The sequence below is a fragment of the Centrocercus urophasianus genome, unplaced genomic scaffold, assembly GCF_019232065.1.
Source record: "Centrocercus urophasianus isolate 14NV4802_14NV808 unplaced genomic scaffold, USGS_Curo_1.0 seq_17, whole genome shotgun sequence".
Lineage (NCBI taxonomy): Eukaryota > Metazoa > Chordata > Aves > Galliformes > Phasianidae > Centrocercus > Centrocercus urophasianus.
In genome coordinates, this window is record NW_024884722.1 from 3,468,088 (window position 1) to 3,484,060 (window position 15,973).

General features: G+C 43.0%; 1 long non-coding RNA gene across 1 annotated transcript; it reads left to right on the forward strand.

Moving 5' to 3' along the window:
- The first annotated feature begins 8,940 nt into the window (after positions 1 to 8,940).
- Positions 8,941 to 13,956, forward strand: LOC122160311. The gene is made up of 3 exons (XR_006168777.1): positions 8,941 to 9,047; positions 10,409 to 10,833; positions 13,831 to 13,956. It is a non-coding gene; the product is annotated as an uncharacterized LOC122160311 (long non-coding RNA).
- Positions 13,957 to 15,973: the final 2,017 nt, after the last annotated feature.

The window sequence follows — 15,973 nt, forward strand, 5'->3', positions numbered from 1 at the left end:
CAGTGCGCACTCAAGAATCTCAGCTAGAAGATACCCGTGCTTTATTGGAGGTTTTCCTCTTAGCTTGTGGGTGTGTAGAAGGAAGAAGCTCCACTTGGGAAGTTAGGTAGCTCTTTGGCAGCTCTTCCTGTGGGTGACTTCCCAAACTTTAGATTAGTTAACACTGTAACTAAGCACTGGCTTGAAATGAAAAGTCTAGTCTGGGTCCGCACTCCATCAAAATCAAAGAGCTAGTGCAAAGGGATTTTTAATTTTAACTCCATCTCTAATTTCATCTGTGAATCTGAAGCTCTTGGGTTATGAAATGGCAGAATCATTAAATGCCTGCAGGTCTTCAAGCTTCAACCTGTGTTTTCCAGCACCATGTGAATTTTATTAATTTCACGTCAATTTTCACAAGTGCTGCTTGAACCCTCACTTGAAGTGTTTCTAGAACCATCATAGAAAGACTTGAGCCTAGCAGTGAGAAATCATATCGAGTGAGACAGAAATCAAAGCTCCAATGGAAATTTCAAAGCTGAGGCACCTCCTTCCTGATACCACTTCTTACTGGACTTTTCCTGGAGTTTCCCTCCATCAGAGAATCATTAAGATTGGGAAGACTGCTAAGATCATCAAGTCCAACCATTGACCCATCACCACCACACCACTAAACCATGTCACTCAATGGGACATTGCCCTTTTCTTGGACACCTCCTGGGATGGTGACCCAACCACCTCCCTGGGCGCCCTGTTCCAATACCTCACCATCACTCTCATGCAGGCTGGAGAAGCTGAAGTGAAGACTACAGGTGATGCAGTAGAACCATTGTATTAAACAAAATGATGGGAAAAGTTAGTCTCTTTGTTTAAACAAATTCCCCTCTTTTTGTCTCAGTCATGGTATTTCAAGCATGATCATCTAGAGTTCAAGTGAAGCAATAGCTTTTTTGGAGCAGAAAGTTTATCTTATGTTGGATCAGCGTAAGACAACAGATAAGCACCCAGGCATGCAAGGCCAGACATCCTGAAAGGAATGGCTTATTTGAAAAGCTTGCCCTCTCTCTCCAGTTTAGTTAGTTTGTGTACAGAGAGTACTTCTCCCTGCAAAAAAGCCTTGGCCACCCTTGAAATGCTAAGAGGAGTTCAGGACATGGCAGTTTGGATTCCCTGTCAGGAAGTGCTGCTGGACAGTTTTTGAAGAGCTGGAATGCCAGCTGTAAACATGAGTTGTACAGAGGTCTCAGGAACTTGGATGGGAGCAAATCTGTGTTTTGCGCTGTGGATGCTCAAGGCCATTCCTTGGCCATGTTACAGGAGCAATATTTATGCAAGGATGAAATGCAGCATTGTCAAAGCATTTGGACAAATTGAAAACTTTGTTTTTCCTCACTATTATTTATAATAGTGCTCTTAAAAAAAAAAAAAAAAAAAGAAAAAGTTTTTCGATGAAGGAATTTTAATTGGTTTTCGTAGCAGGACTGAGTGACATTGTGGCCCTTTCTCAAGAGCATAGGGTCTGGGTTTCTTCATCCCCAGTGAGAAGGGAAGTAGACTGTTACGAGTTTTATCAGTGGAAAAACAGCACTAAAGAGAGGTCAGTCCTGAGACCTAGCATGCTTCACTGCCTTGCTCTAGCTTCTTGGACACTGTCCTTCCCATCTCTGTGGTACTGCAGTCCCTCATATGCTTCTTCAGACCCAGTGATGAAGACACTCTTTTGATGGCAAGGTTGATAAGCTCTATGGCATCACCCTCTCAATGGGGAGGCAACTGGTTCATCAACTGTAGAACCAAGGAACCTGTATGGCCCAGGGAAAGTGGAGGCTATCAGTGGACTACTATGGTCTGAATGAAGTCATGCCACTGCTGAGTTCTGTGGTATCAGACATACTAGAACTTCAATACAAAACTGGAGCCAAAGGCAGTCAAGCACTATGCCACAAATGATAGTGCCAGCTTGACTTCTTTGAGAGAGGTGTCCAGTACATCTGGAACTGACTGCTCCAAGGGTGGAAACACAGCCCTGCCTGGCATTCTTCTGTGAACTGAGGTAGCACACCAACATTCATAAGCTGTTTTTGGTAACCTGCAGGTGACTCTTTTTGAGTTGCTAGGGAGTAAAAGATATGTGTATGATATTAAGGTGTGATCCTGTCACTGAATTCATTCCTCCCTTTTGACTTGGTTCTGTCTTTGATAAATCATCTGTTCTTGAAACCAAACTGCTCAGACTCTTTCCCTGTCTGTAGCTTTGCTTTGTAGGCAAATACTGGAATTTCTTCTTTTCTTTTTTATTCCAAAATAAAACAAAAAGTTATCATTCGGTGATGCAATTGTAATCAAGAAAAGCTGTTGTGGTGCTGTTGAAAAAAGAAGAAACAACAAAGTTAGCAGCTTATCAAAATAAAATAGTGTTAGTTTCATTAGGAACCCAATAGATGTAGTAAGAATTGATGCATTATCTCAGATTGTTGCTACAAAACTGAACTTATTCTGGTCCTGTTGCACACCTTTACTAGCAAAAGCTATGGAAGCCACACAGTATAGAGCTGTCCTGCAGCTTACTTTTCTCATGTGTTAACAGTGGAGTAAGAATTTTCCAAGAATACTATTGAATCTGCTGGCATCAGATGCTCTTGTGTTACGGTATGCTATGTACGGGCAGTTATGACTGAGCAGGCAGAAGCTCTTTCTGCCCCAACACTGTCTACCACAGGATATACTACACTGTCACCTTTGCGCTGACATGTTTTACTCATGATAAAGCCTATTTCTTGGAGTCTGGGCTATTTATGTATCTTTCTAATCCTAACCTCACTGTCTTCTGCAAAAGGCAGCTCTCAGATTTGCAAACTTCTGATCTCAGCTCAAGTTATACCTTCTGCTGCAATGAAGCAGTAGTAGGAATGGGGGGGGGAAATGTTAGAGAATAAAGTCTGGTATAGAGAAGGGTGAGCCAGGTCCCAGAAAGTCTATTTTGCTCCAGAGCTCTTTTAAGTGAAAAGCTTCATGCATTTGTTCTTGCTGACAGAGTTAGAAATGTATGAGGCTGTCAGAAACAAACTCAGAAGCAATGTTATGTCTGTCACCATGTTGGTGGAGTTTAGATATGACTGAGAAAAAGAATTTGTTTCCTTGGTAGCAGAAAATTGCTTATTTTACAAGATGCCTTGGAGAGTGTTATCTAGTTGGGATTTATGGCGTAGAGGCTTTAATAATGTATTTCAGCAGGAAAGGAATATTTGTTTTATGACATGCTTCCCAGTGTGGTGGTTGGCTTTTAGACACACTGAGTCTTGAAAATTAATAATGCACATTTCAGAGAGTTGGGAAATCACTTGCCCCAGGGGCAGGAAGGATTTGTGAAGGGGCTGGCAGCTCCCAAATGAAGGTCCTCAAGGCTGAGGGCACCATGGCCACTGGGCACCCTGGTGGGACACAGCCAGGAGCAGAGCATGAGTGCTAGCAGAAAGTACAGCTCGTTATTTTGGCCAGCACCTTCTGGTGTAGAAATGCCATTAGCAAGGGTGGTGGTGTTTGAGCCATAAAATTATTTCTGCATGGTAATACTGGGATCTGGTCCCGTGGTACACAGCTCGGTAACATCTGAAAGTTGTTGAGAGATGAGATAGCAGATGAGATAGCAGAAGATTTCAAGCTAAATTCACTGAGGATTAAAATGGTGCTGTTTTTTTTCATACTAAAGCCAGAGCATCAGAAGGCATAACGTGATTTACAGTTATTAGACATGCATTGGTTCTGTCAGCTGAGTGGAACTGCCACACCAGGCTGGGAAGGGAACAAGGCAGGCACGTTGTGTGACAAACACCAAGTAGGGGCTGAGAGTTATTTGTTGCTTAATGAAGAGCTTCCTGAGGTTAAAAATGGATGGTTCTTACACTGTTCTGTTCTGTGAGAGTGCACAATAAAAATAACCATTGACTAGACTGTGGGGATGGCTCAATGCACAGGGGAAGTACTGCAGACCTTGAAGACCTATGGCATAAAGTTATATTGACGAGAGGAGGCAGACTTGGAAGATGAGCATTACTGAGTTCCCTCAGACCAATCTGCCTCATGATTTCTACCACCTTCTCCACCTTCCTTGAGGGAAAGGGCCCGGTTGAATAATAGGAATCTAAACTGGATTTTGGTGAATGTGTTCCAGGCAGGAATGCAGCACCACTCTTTCAATTCTTTGAAAGGGTAGATAATAGTAGGACAAGGGGAACTGGTTTAAGTTGAAGGAGGGAAGATTGAGGTTGGATATCAGGGGGAAGCTCTTTCCTATGAGAGTGGTGAGGTGCTGGAACAGCTGCCCAGAGAGGCTGTGGATGCCCCGTCCATCCCTGGAGTTGTTCAAGGCCAAGTTGGATGTAGTCCTGGGCAGCCTGGTCTAGTATTAGATATGGAGGTTGGTGGCCCTGCATGTGGCATGGAGGGTTGGAACTTCATGATCCTTGAGGTCCCTTCCAACCCAAGCCATCCTGTGATTCTGTGACCACCTCTCTACACCATGTTGTAGCTCCGGAGAGGTAAATTACAAAGAAAACCAGGTCCCCTGTGGTTCGAGAAGCAAAACTTATGTCCTACTGACAGCTGAACTTGATTTTCTGAGGTGGCTGGAGTAGCAGCAGAGTCACATTATCGGCCTGTGTTTGGCTTCATCCCGACCCCCTCTCCAGGCCAAATTTATAAATAACGCTCATTTCATTATACTTTTCATTTCCTGGACTAGCAGATCAATAGTCCAGGCACATAGAAATATAATCCAAATCTTCTCTTCATTCCATTTCAGTTCTTATCACAAAAATGGCTTACCCTGAAAAGAACTTATACAAAAGATTGTTGATTCTGCCAGGATGGATGAAAGCTAAATCTGTAATATGAAGAGATGAGAGAATTCGAATAGTCAGGAAAAGGTAAAGGCATCTGGGGTACAAAATAATTGTGCAATTTTAGCGGTAGCTCTTTCACCTCTGTTTTCTTGTGTTCATATTATTATTATTATTATTATTATTATTATTATTATTATTATTATTATTATTCTAAGTAACATCTCAGACACAAAATGAGCATAGTACCTGAAATGGGAAAAAGATCAGAAAAGCTACTCAGAACCCTAAAAGAAACATTAGTATAATTTAGAAACTATTTACTGGATCAGTGTTTTTAAGGTACATGTGAAAATAGTGTGAGTTGAAGTGCTGAAAATGAAGTTGTGATTGATGTACTGGCTTGGTGCTGTGTCCCATTTCAATTGCAGCCTTAGGAAGATCTTTCAACCCCTCTGGAAAGAGTTCCCTACAGAGAAATTGTACTCCAAAAAAAGAGACTGGTCAGTGGGGCTTCTCTGGTTGCATCTTCCAAAAAGTTCAGCCACTTTTGTCAGAGAATCATAGAATTATTCAGGTTGGAAGGACCACTAAGGTCATCTAGTCCAACTATCAGCCCATCCCCACTGTACTGCTAAGCCATGTCACTCAGTGTGACTTCTGCCTTTGTTTTGAAAACCTCAGGGATGGTGACCCCCATCACCAATAAAAAGATTGCATCTAAATCTGCTAACATCATATTAAGACCAAATAAGGCCAGTTATTGTTGTCCTTAACACTTTTTCTGGAGACTTTGAAGAAGAGAGGTCATCTGGAGCAGCTGATAACCAAGCTGCACTCCTCAGTTCCAGCCCAAAGTTGCAGCAAGAGCAAGATGGTGTTTGCCTGAAAAATTGGCTAGAAGTCACTTTTTCATCTGTCTCACAGCAGAAAGCACCAGGAGCCCCAGCTCAGCTGTGACCAGTAGGAAAGGAAATCAGAACAGGCAGTAGGAAGTCTCCAGCCATGCAGTGGGGACACAGTGTGACTGTTTGTGTCCTTTTGTGTTGGGAACATCAAACCTTTCTGTCGCTATGAGCTGTAGGGGAAACATCTGAGCACATGGTTGGCCACTGCTGAAATAGAAAAGTGCAGAGATCAAACCAAGCACTGGGTGCAGAACCAATGGGAAGGGGTTGCAGGAAGGGGAATGAGGAAGAAGGGCTGCAAGGCTGTGCCTGGGCCACTCACCAGCAGTGGAGTCTCCATTTCTGGCAGCATCCTGCTACAGGAAGCACTTGCTGAGTCAACAGGAAATGACAGACAAACATGAAGTATTGGAGAGGAAAGCAATGTTGCAACTTGGGATGCAGACAGCAATGTTTTTGTCAACGCCGTCACGTTGGCTGCAAATTGCTTTTATTGAAAGAAGGTTGGAAGATGGAGAGTTGATCCTGCTTCACACCTCCCACCTCCAAGAGATGTGCACAGAGTGAGTTTGCAATGCCCTGGTGACTGCACGGTGCCCCATGAAGTTCAGCATCAGTACTTCTCTGTTGCTTGCAGGTCATAATTGACAGCAGAGGTTTAATTAAATAAAAACAGCACAGCCGTTTCTTGCTAAAGCAGCAGACCCTAATCATCTGCTAGAAATGGATGCCTCCCGCTCTCACTGAGGATAAACACTTGGAGCACTTGCAAATTCTGATAAGTGAGTTCAAGCCTTCATTGTTATCTTGCTTTTTTTATACTGCAGAGTTGTTGGGAGGAATAAAAAGAGCCAGAAATCTTTATTATTCTTCCTTAGGGATTCATTGCATTCTACTTTACAGTGCATTGTTATATTACCAATTGTGACTGTACATGTTCTTAATAAATACGTAGTGTTACAAAGATAATAACACTCTTATCTCATTAATGACTTTGCACTAGTGTAAATGAAAATGATTATTAAGTTAACAGTAACCTTGATGCAGGGAAAAAAAGATTCGATGGTTATTTCCTTTCACAGATCAGTGTCGTTTCTCTTACTAAAAATATCTTCTCAGCCCCAATTCTTTCCCGAGACAGTTCTGCTGCCTATCAGCACTGCAATGAATGAAGACACCATATGTGCATTCCTTCCAGCAAGTACACAGGTCTTTAGGGGTTCGGTGTGAATACTAGCATATGGGTCAGACTGATATTTCTCTTTTTTGATCCAGAATCAAAAAAGAAATGGTGTTACAGCAGACTTCCGAGACAGTTCTGCGTTGTCTCGTCCAAACAGCTTTTCCTCTCTGATTGCTCATTCCTCAGGGTCATGGGCCAGTAGTGCATGCAGCCACCTTTGCTGCTGCCTGGATGTGTCAGACCACCTTCATTGCCCCGGTTTTGGTTCTGCTCTGTAAAATAGAGCAAAGCTGGGGTCATGTCCTGGGGAAGTGCAAGCTTCCCAGGCGGGCTCAGACGTTGTGTCAGAGGGGGATCTGAGAGCACACAGCCAGCTCAGGTGGTGTGGGGTATGTCCAACTGGTTGCATCGCTCCATCCCATCTGTTCAAGACACAAGCACTTGGCCTGGCACAGCCTGGAGAGACTGAGGTTGCTGCGATGTTCTTTTGATCTCCATGACTGCAGGAGCCATTCTGTGAGTTCCAGAGGTCATGTTGCTTGGCATGAGTCACTGGGAGCTGTGCTGAAGGGGACAACACCCTGCAATTGCAACCCATCAGAACAGAAAATTTTGTGGAAGCAAATGCATCGTGGCACTATTTAAGTGAGTCAAACAGATCATTAGGTCATCCCATGTTCTTTAAAAATAGTCACCTCCAAGTAAAGAATCAAATGCAGAGATTTTTGCATCCCTGTATATATTTCTCAAACATTTTTTTTCTGTTCAGGAGACAGCTGAATTTGGCATTGAGAGCACGTCAAGCTGAGTACCAAAGCTTTTTGCATGACTTTACTCCACTGTAGACTGCGCTGACCTAAAAACCTCCTATAGGAGCAATTAATACCAAGCAGTAGTATGTTCTACAGCAGAGAGAATAATCTATTCTCCACAAATTGCTCTCAAACATATGGTACCTCCTTAGTCTGAAATGAGAGTTAAGCCGAAGTGCTGAATGTGCAGTCAAAAGGAAAAAAGATATTGCAAGATTTCAAACGCTGAGCATGGATATCCTAAACTTAAAAACCAAGAGCTTATGTAAGCTTAAACCTTGAGATTTTTAAGTCTGCAAAATCTGATAATTTTAAAGTTATTGTCCTTCCTACGCTGAACCCTGTCACATTGCTCATTTGCTTTTATAGTTGGTGGACATTTTTATACACTAAGGCATAAATTTAACAGAATAAACACTGGTGTGATATACTACAGATGGCAACTGCAAAACAACCAAGCATTGGTTCTCGCAGTGAATTTAGCTTCAGAGTTTCCTGGTTTAACAGATGGCAAATGTCAAGGCTGATGTTGCACTAATGTAGACTTGTTCAGTGTAAACTTTTGAGGGAGGGAACTTGTGGTCAAATTCACAGAAAATCTGCATTAAGTGGTGTCAGTACGTTACCCAAAATATTCACTTGTGGTAACAGCATCTCAACTAAGAGTATATTTGCATGGATGTGCAACTCATCTCAGATATTTGGGCTTGGCTTTCCAGTTTGGTGCTTTCTGGGATTTATAGTGGGATGGAGACTATCTACAAGCACCTGGTGGCAAGCATTAGGAGAGATTCAAAATGGAGAATAACTGATTGAACCTGACAGCCTGGAATAGTGTGTTTCTCTATTTCTGATTTGTAAATGTAAAGAAGATGGTAAGAAGATGTGGCTGTATCACTATGGGATCCTGCAGTAATTCAATCAGTGATCCCTGGAGAGCTTCATGAATGACATGAGAGCTTGACTGAGCTATCAGCAAAGCCCTGTTTCTTGCACTATTATGACAGTGTTACTAGACTTGGGTATAAATGAAATGTAGCTGAGTTTTACAGAAAAACATGGATTGTTTGTTCACCTTTCCACACTGGCATTGCTGATCTGTCTTTCTTCACCACTCTGATTTACAGCACTCCATAAAGTGTCTACTAAGGCCTCCCATGATTGTTATCTCAAAGTCTTTTTTTTTTTTTTTTTAATTTTGTCTTGCTTTCAAGCCACCAGAAGCTGACAGTTTTAAGTATAAGAATGGATTGAATAAATTTATAATGGTCAGAGGGTACCGTGACATTCAGAGGTGTGGAGGAAAGTGGCCAGGTTCCCAAACACTGTGAGTAAATATGGCAATATAACCTTGGCAAGTTAATGCAGCATCAGTTGCCCATATCCAACATGATAATTTTACTATTCAGAAATACTCTGGGGAACTAAACATACCTCATGATTGCCATTCAGAAACAGAATGGTGATGAAATGCTGAAAGTCTTGGTTCTTGAGCAAAGCGCATCGGTATCTGGGACATAAAGCTAATTTGTAATGCGATTTTAATTCATATAATCAACAGAAAGACTCTGAATACCAAAGTGAAGGTTTTCTGAAGTGAAGATTGAGTTCTGTGCCAGTCCTTCTGTGTGAAACCAACAGAAACTGTAATTATTGTGGTCAAGAGTGAATATTTTGATGCCTTAATATCCAGTAGTGTTTAACAATGGACAGTTTGCCAATGCAACAAGAAATAAGCAGTAGAGATGCAGGTTTTCCAAATCTGATCTCTCCAGTGGTGCTCCTCTGCTCTCACTTTGAGGAGTGCCGGCTCAGTGTGCATCTCTGTCCTCAGTACTTTTGGGTAAGAGTCAGAAAATCATTAAGGCTGGAAAAGACCTTTCAGATCCCCACGTCCAACCCCCCACCATGCTCACTAACCATATCCCTCAGTGCCACATCTCCATGCTTCCTGAACACCTCCCAGCATGGGCACTCCATCACCTCCCTGGGCATCCACACGTTTCATGCAATCTGCGTAGTAAAGCTTGACGTTAATATTTCATTTTTCACCAGAAGCTCTCAAAGCTCTTTTCAAAGCTAATTAAGATTCACCTTACCTTTAAGAATGGGGCAGATATCCTCATGGCAAGAAGAATAAGGATGGGAGAGGCAAAGTGACCTACTCAATGTCACACAGTTTCAGTCTTGAGCCTGAAACACAAAGAGCTCAATTCTTGGTAGTTTGCTGTAACCACTAATGAATAGTAATGACTGACCATATTGATAATTAATAGCACTTTCACCATGCTTAGCACAGTTAAAGTGCTGCTGAAATACTAATTCATTCACCCTCTCTGAACACTGAGGGTATGTAAGAGCTTCATCCTTCAACTCGCTCAGCTTTGCACACATGGGAGACCGCTGACTTAATCAGTGGAAAGCAGAGTGTGGAAGTGATTGAAGGATGAGAAATGAGAGAGGATGCTCACATTGTTTGGCACCGACGGAAGAGTCTGATGTTGGAGTGCTTGAGTTAAGAACTTACCATCAGCAGAGAGAAGCAGGCCCCATCAGATGGCCATTCAAGTCATCTAAATGAGGAGCTATTTCTCTCCGTGGAGCCACTGGAGAGCCCAGCATTAGAAGTCTCGAGCAAGATGTGTGAATACTCTCCCTTAAGTGCTGATTATTGTTCCCAATTTGCAGGTGGGTGAACTGGAAAGGACGGGACTGTGCCAGGTGAGGTGAACTGCCTGCAGTGGGGAGGCTCCCTCCTACCCCTGGAAATGTGGATGAGAAAAAAGAACACAGAGATGAACAAACCTCAAGGGAACACGTTCAGGCTGTAAAAATACTGAGGCAGTACCAAGATATCTGGAAGCTCTGTTGGCATACCCTGTGAGTCATGGGCGCTGTATATTACATGCTCAATGCTTATTCAACAGAAGTAATTTCTCATGCGAGACCACGGGAGTCAGAGAAATTGGCTTTGCACCAAGGTGCCTGATTCAGCAAGATGTTACCAGCACGGAGGCTCTGCTGCTTCTAAACACCGGGAGAGGGGAAGCAATCATCATGAAGAGAAAACAGGAGATCCCTTACGGCTTTGAGCATGGCAGTGTTTTAACTGTGTGAGTATAAACTCATCAGTGAAAAATATGCAGTAAGAATAGGCAATATACACACGGGATTCATCCCTCCCGTGCTGCTTCTTTGTATGATGCAGACTGAATGCTGCCTCCCTGTTTTCTGCCACCTCTGGCACTCCCCCTGAAGTCAAAATTCTGTTGCAGTGACGGCAGTCATTAAAAATGATGAGATAAGAAAGTGTTTACCAGTTTTATTATTGCAGATGTACTGGAAGAATGATTGCACCTCAAAATGTCTCTGTAATGAAGCCTGACTTAGCGGGGAAAAAGGCAGAAAAAAAGGCAGAAAACAAAAGGAATATTCTTTTTTTTCTGAAATTAGCAGAGAGAATTACACTTGGAGAAAACATTTATCAGTATGTCAGCAAGGAGGTATGTGGTTTATCTTCATAATAATGGTTTTCATAACTTTGAAGGTAAAGACAGCCTATCCAGCTCAATGTTTTTCACATCACATCTAGCAAGTTAAATGACTTTATTTGTGTACACAAAACAAAGGCAAACACAGCAAAGCGTGCTAGCAGCATCACCCTGCAGCTGGATAGGGTCAGGGTTCCTCACCCGGCCTGGAGGGAAGGAAGCATGGCATGAATTGTTGTTGCACAACCAAACCCTCTTCTAAAGGGTCTGACCTCACGCACTAACCTCATCGTGACTTCAGGCCTACGGGAACTGCACTGACCATGCCGTTCCCTGCACCCAGCACCATCAGGGGATGCTGCCTGAGGATGAAACCAGAGCCTACAAAAGCATTGAGAGGCCTCAGCCTGTGGTTGGGCTCTACATTTTGGCCCCTCTAACCTCATTGCAGCCAGTTAGCAGAGTCTTGCCAGCTCTGAGCACCTCCTGGATCCCCTCTCATACAGGCACTGGATTTGCTCTTCGTATATGGGATTTCTATTGCAGCAAATGGCAAGTCCATAGAGTGACCATCATCCCTAAGTACTCCAGTAAAAAAAACAACCCTGGTAATTGAAATATTTACACATCATGGCTAAAAGAAACAGTCTTTTTCATTTCATTATTACCTTTTTCCCCAAGCAATATAAAGTGTTTATTCAGAATGTGAATGTGAATAATTCTTAAGATGCATGGCCTGCATGGCCTGATTTTTGGGTGGTCCTGTGTGGAGCTGGGAGTTGGACTCAATGATTCTTACAGGTCTCTTCCAACTGGAGATATTCTGTAATTCTATGATTCTATCACTGCATGTTTATTAAATGTGCATGAGATTCATGCAGTCTTTTTTCAGTGCTGAAGGTGCTGTTGAAGTTTGGGGTTTGGATGGAAATTACCTTTAGGCATGAACAGATGGCAAAGGGGGAAAAAACAGGGTATGCAAACTTACATTTATAAGATGTATAACTTTTTATAAAACACAGTCAGTCTGATTTTTCTTGAGGCAAAATTGTCAACATGATAAGAGATGCAGAATCCAAGTATTGCTTAGAACATGTACCTGATCAAATTTTAAATGTTTCATTTTGAATCCAGGAGATGAAGGGTAATAATGTATCACATGGAAGGAGAAATGCTGGGCAGTGGAGTGCACACAGAATGTCCCAGTGACCTACAATTCCCTGCCAAAGGCACAGGGGTAAAGGATGTGGATTTTATAATGTTCCTGGAGATGTTTTAAATACACGACGCAGAGGAGAAAAGATTACTGCAGCACAGAGCAACACTCTTCCCTCCTCACTCACAAAAGCAATAGGCAATAATTGAGCTGTGCACGTGGGGAGACTTATTTTCTTCATGAAAACAAATAATTTAAATAAGAGCCAAAACCAGCCAAATGTTGAGCCTCTTGGCTGCCAGCTCATGCATATACCACGGCTGTGAAGAGCCCTTGGTTGGTGCCACACTCTTGAGAGGAGGAGCAATGCAAATCGGCACACGTGAGCTCTTTGTGGTGCCAATTGGAACCCATCTCCACTTTCTTCTCAATCCAACTCCTAGCTCGTATTCTTTTAGAGGATCACAGAGCACTGAGCTGAAAATTTCACCTGCTCTAGGAGCTAAAGGCGCATATTTCCAAAAGCAGCAGGCTTCAACCAGCTCCAAGCCTTCTCGTTGCATGCGGAGACACAAAAGCATTATGATAATTCTGAGCGCTGAACCATTTAAAATCTATTCTAATTGATTCCTGGCTATTCGTGATTCCAGCATGCTGTTCAATGAGTGGTAGATAAAAGTAGCAGGAGGTAACATCTTCTGTACTGCTGCAGGGAGATCACGCCTAAAATACAGCGTTCAACTCTGGGCACCTCATTGCCAGAGAGATGCAGACAAATTGGAAGGAATTCATAGAAGAGCATTAAAAATGATTAAGGGTCTGAAGAGACTGAGTTATGAGCGAAGATTAAAGGAACTTAATATGAATCACTTGGCTAAACGATGACTAAGAGGGAAACGATACCCTTCAACAAGTACTTGGAGGGCATAAATATCACAAATAAAAAGGAATTATTTAGGGCGCTGAAGGACGTGCCACTTGGGATAAAAGGATGGTGTTAGGCAAAGGGAAACTGGCTCTGAATGTACATCGTTAAAGTCTAACAGACCATTTAAGGGAAATCCCGACACATTTGTCTAACTCTGCTGCAGTATTAATTTTTGCCTATGATAGTAAAAAATATCCCATTATCTTCAGTTGAAGATTGAGAGAGGACTCCTAAATGCAGTCCAGGGATGTATGGGAAACAGGCATCACTCCCAATGGCAAGTTGGGAAAACAGCAAAGAAATGTTCAGAGCTTGATATACCCTTTACCCAGCACCAAAGGATGTATAAGACATGAAACCAGTGATCTGAATTTTAAGAATGTGTCTGTTGCCAGGATACCATGGGGAAAATAAAAGTAATAACGCATTTCTTTACAACATACACATTCCATTAATTCTGGTGAGAGCTGTACCAATATTTTAATGGGAAAACAGTTCACAAGGAAGAATAAATCTTTCTCTAATTTTCTCCTAGAGCCATTGTGCGGCTGAAAGAAGTGCCAAAAGGGAAGAAATGCCATGGTGTGGCAGCCCTGACCCCGGCCTGTCTTAGAAAGCAACTGTGCATTGAACAGGATTGAATATCAGCATGAAATCAGACTTGGGCCATGCCTTGATCAGCAGAGCGGATCAGCGGCGCAGCGCTGTGATTCCTAAAACTGCTACCACGTATATCTACATACATCACCTTGTGGTTCTTTGGGCTTACTGCATGGAAACTGCCCGGCTGCAGCCAGAAGTCCCCAGCCAGGGGGCAATCCCAACCTGATAGCTCCTGCAGATCGGGGGGCTTTCGGTCTTTCTCATTGCACTGACACCCAAGGTCAGGGGATGGGCTCTGAGCGCCTGATGGAGCTGTGGGCATCCCTGTGCATTGCAGGGGGTTGGACCAGATGGCCTTTAGAGGTCCCTTCCAACTCCAACCAAGCCTTGAGAAAGGCTTTGGAAACAGTGCCTGGGAGGTCATGGGAAAAGGGCTCCCCAGAGCAGCAGGAACAGGAAGCAAAAGCCTCTGGGGTGGTTATGGGCAATGAACTTCTCCATTCAGTGCATGAGGCACAGAGCAGAAACATCAGCATTTCCACCTCTCTTTGCAAGGGTAACCTAAAAATGCTGACACTATAGTGCAGTCCATTTCCCCAGATTAGCATCCCATCAAAACTGTGCTCTGAGGACACATTCCTACTAGTTTATCACAGAGTTACATCTGGCTGTAAGTGTGCAGCTCTATGGGCAAACCCAGCCAGTGAGCCTCTCCTCCAGGCCTCTGCCCCCAGCATGGTCAGCAGCTTGAGACGACAAGGGCGAAGGACTGGCTTACCTTTAAAAAATCACCTTTCACCTTCATACTTGTGCACTCCCAGTTGTACTTTTCAATGGGAAAGAAGGCTGTCCCACCTTTTTCTGCTAGATAAACTTGCCCAGCACAAAGGAATATGTTCAAACTTGTTTGAGCAATGGGGTGATCCTCTGTGTTGCAGGGTGAGCTTGGAAAGCAGCAGAACATGAACAGAGGTGGAGGTCAGGAGGTTTTGTTTTGTGAAAACCAACCTTGATGGAGACAACGTTCCTATGATTTCTCTGTTGAAATCTGTATTGAAATTGAAGGGAGAATGCGGCATTGAGTGTCATGGTGAGTGGGCATGGTGGGGATGGGTTGGGGATGGGCTTGATGGTCTGAGATGTCTTTTCCAACCTCTTTTGTGGTTCAGAAGAACTGTAGTGCTTCTATGATTCTACAATCTTGAATCACTAGAATCAAAGCCCAAACTTGGCTGTATAAGTGATTTATTCTGATTGCTCTTTTTTTCCCCCGAGTATAATTGTCCACAATAACATAATTAGTTGCTGGAAAGTGACTCATGATGCCCACACATGTTGGATTTCCCTCTCCACCTCACCAGATAGCACTGAAAATACACAGTGAAGAGACAACCTTCGGGGACCATCTGGGACATTGTGGATGCTGCAGAGAAACATTGACTCCAGGTGTCTGTTGGTAGAGAACAGCGCTACAGGTCATTCCCCAAGGAGCAAAGATTTTGTTTTCCTGGCGTTTCTTTGAAATTGTTTAAAATACATTAAAAGGAAGGAAGGGAGTATAATTATGTAGTGATATGACTGCACGTAATTGCAGTTCAGAGCATCTCACGAGGCCTAAAAAGGCCATGAAGGGCAGCATGTTTAACCCAGGGCAGGAACATGGGGTGTGTGTGAATATTCCCAAAGTCACAGGTTTCCCTCAGTCAGCTGTTCTGCTCTGGGAGGATTTTGCAATGAAAAATCAGTGAGATTCCAACGTGACCCGAGCAGAGGTTCTCTAATCCATCCTGAGCTCACTCACACCACAGGGAAGGAAATCTGTGGATGCGTGTTTTTAAGTCCAACCCTTCATTACCTACATGTGGTCTCACAGGTGTATAATCAATCACCCATTGGAAATTCTTAACCTGCTTGGCTCCAAATCCTTAGTTTGGAAGGCTCTGTTTTGTATTTTACTATTTCATCATTTGTGGTTTCTTATACTATTAAATTTGTATTTTACTGTGGTTTCACTTCAAAGGATATTCCCACAAATGGATGTTTTAGATGCTTCTGAAAGGGAAAACCTTGTCCCA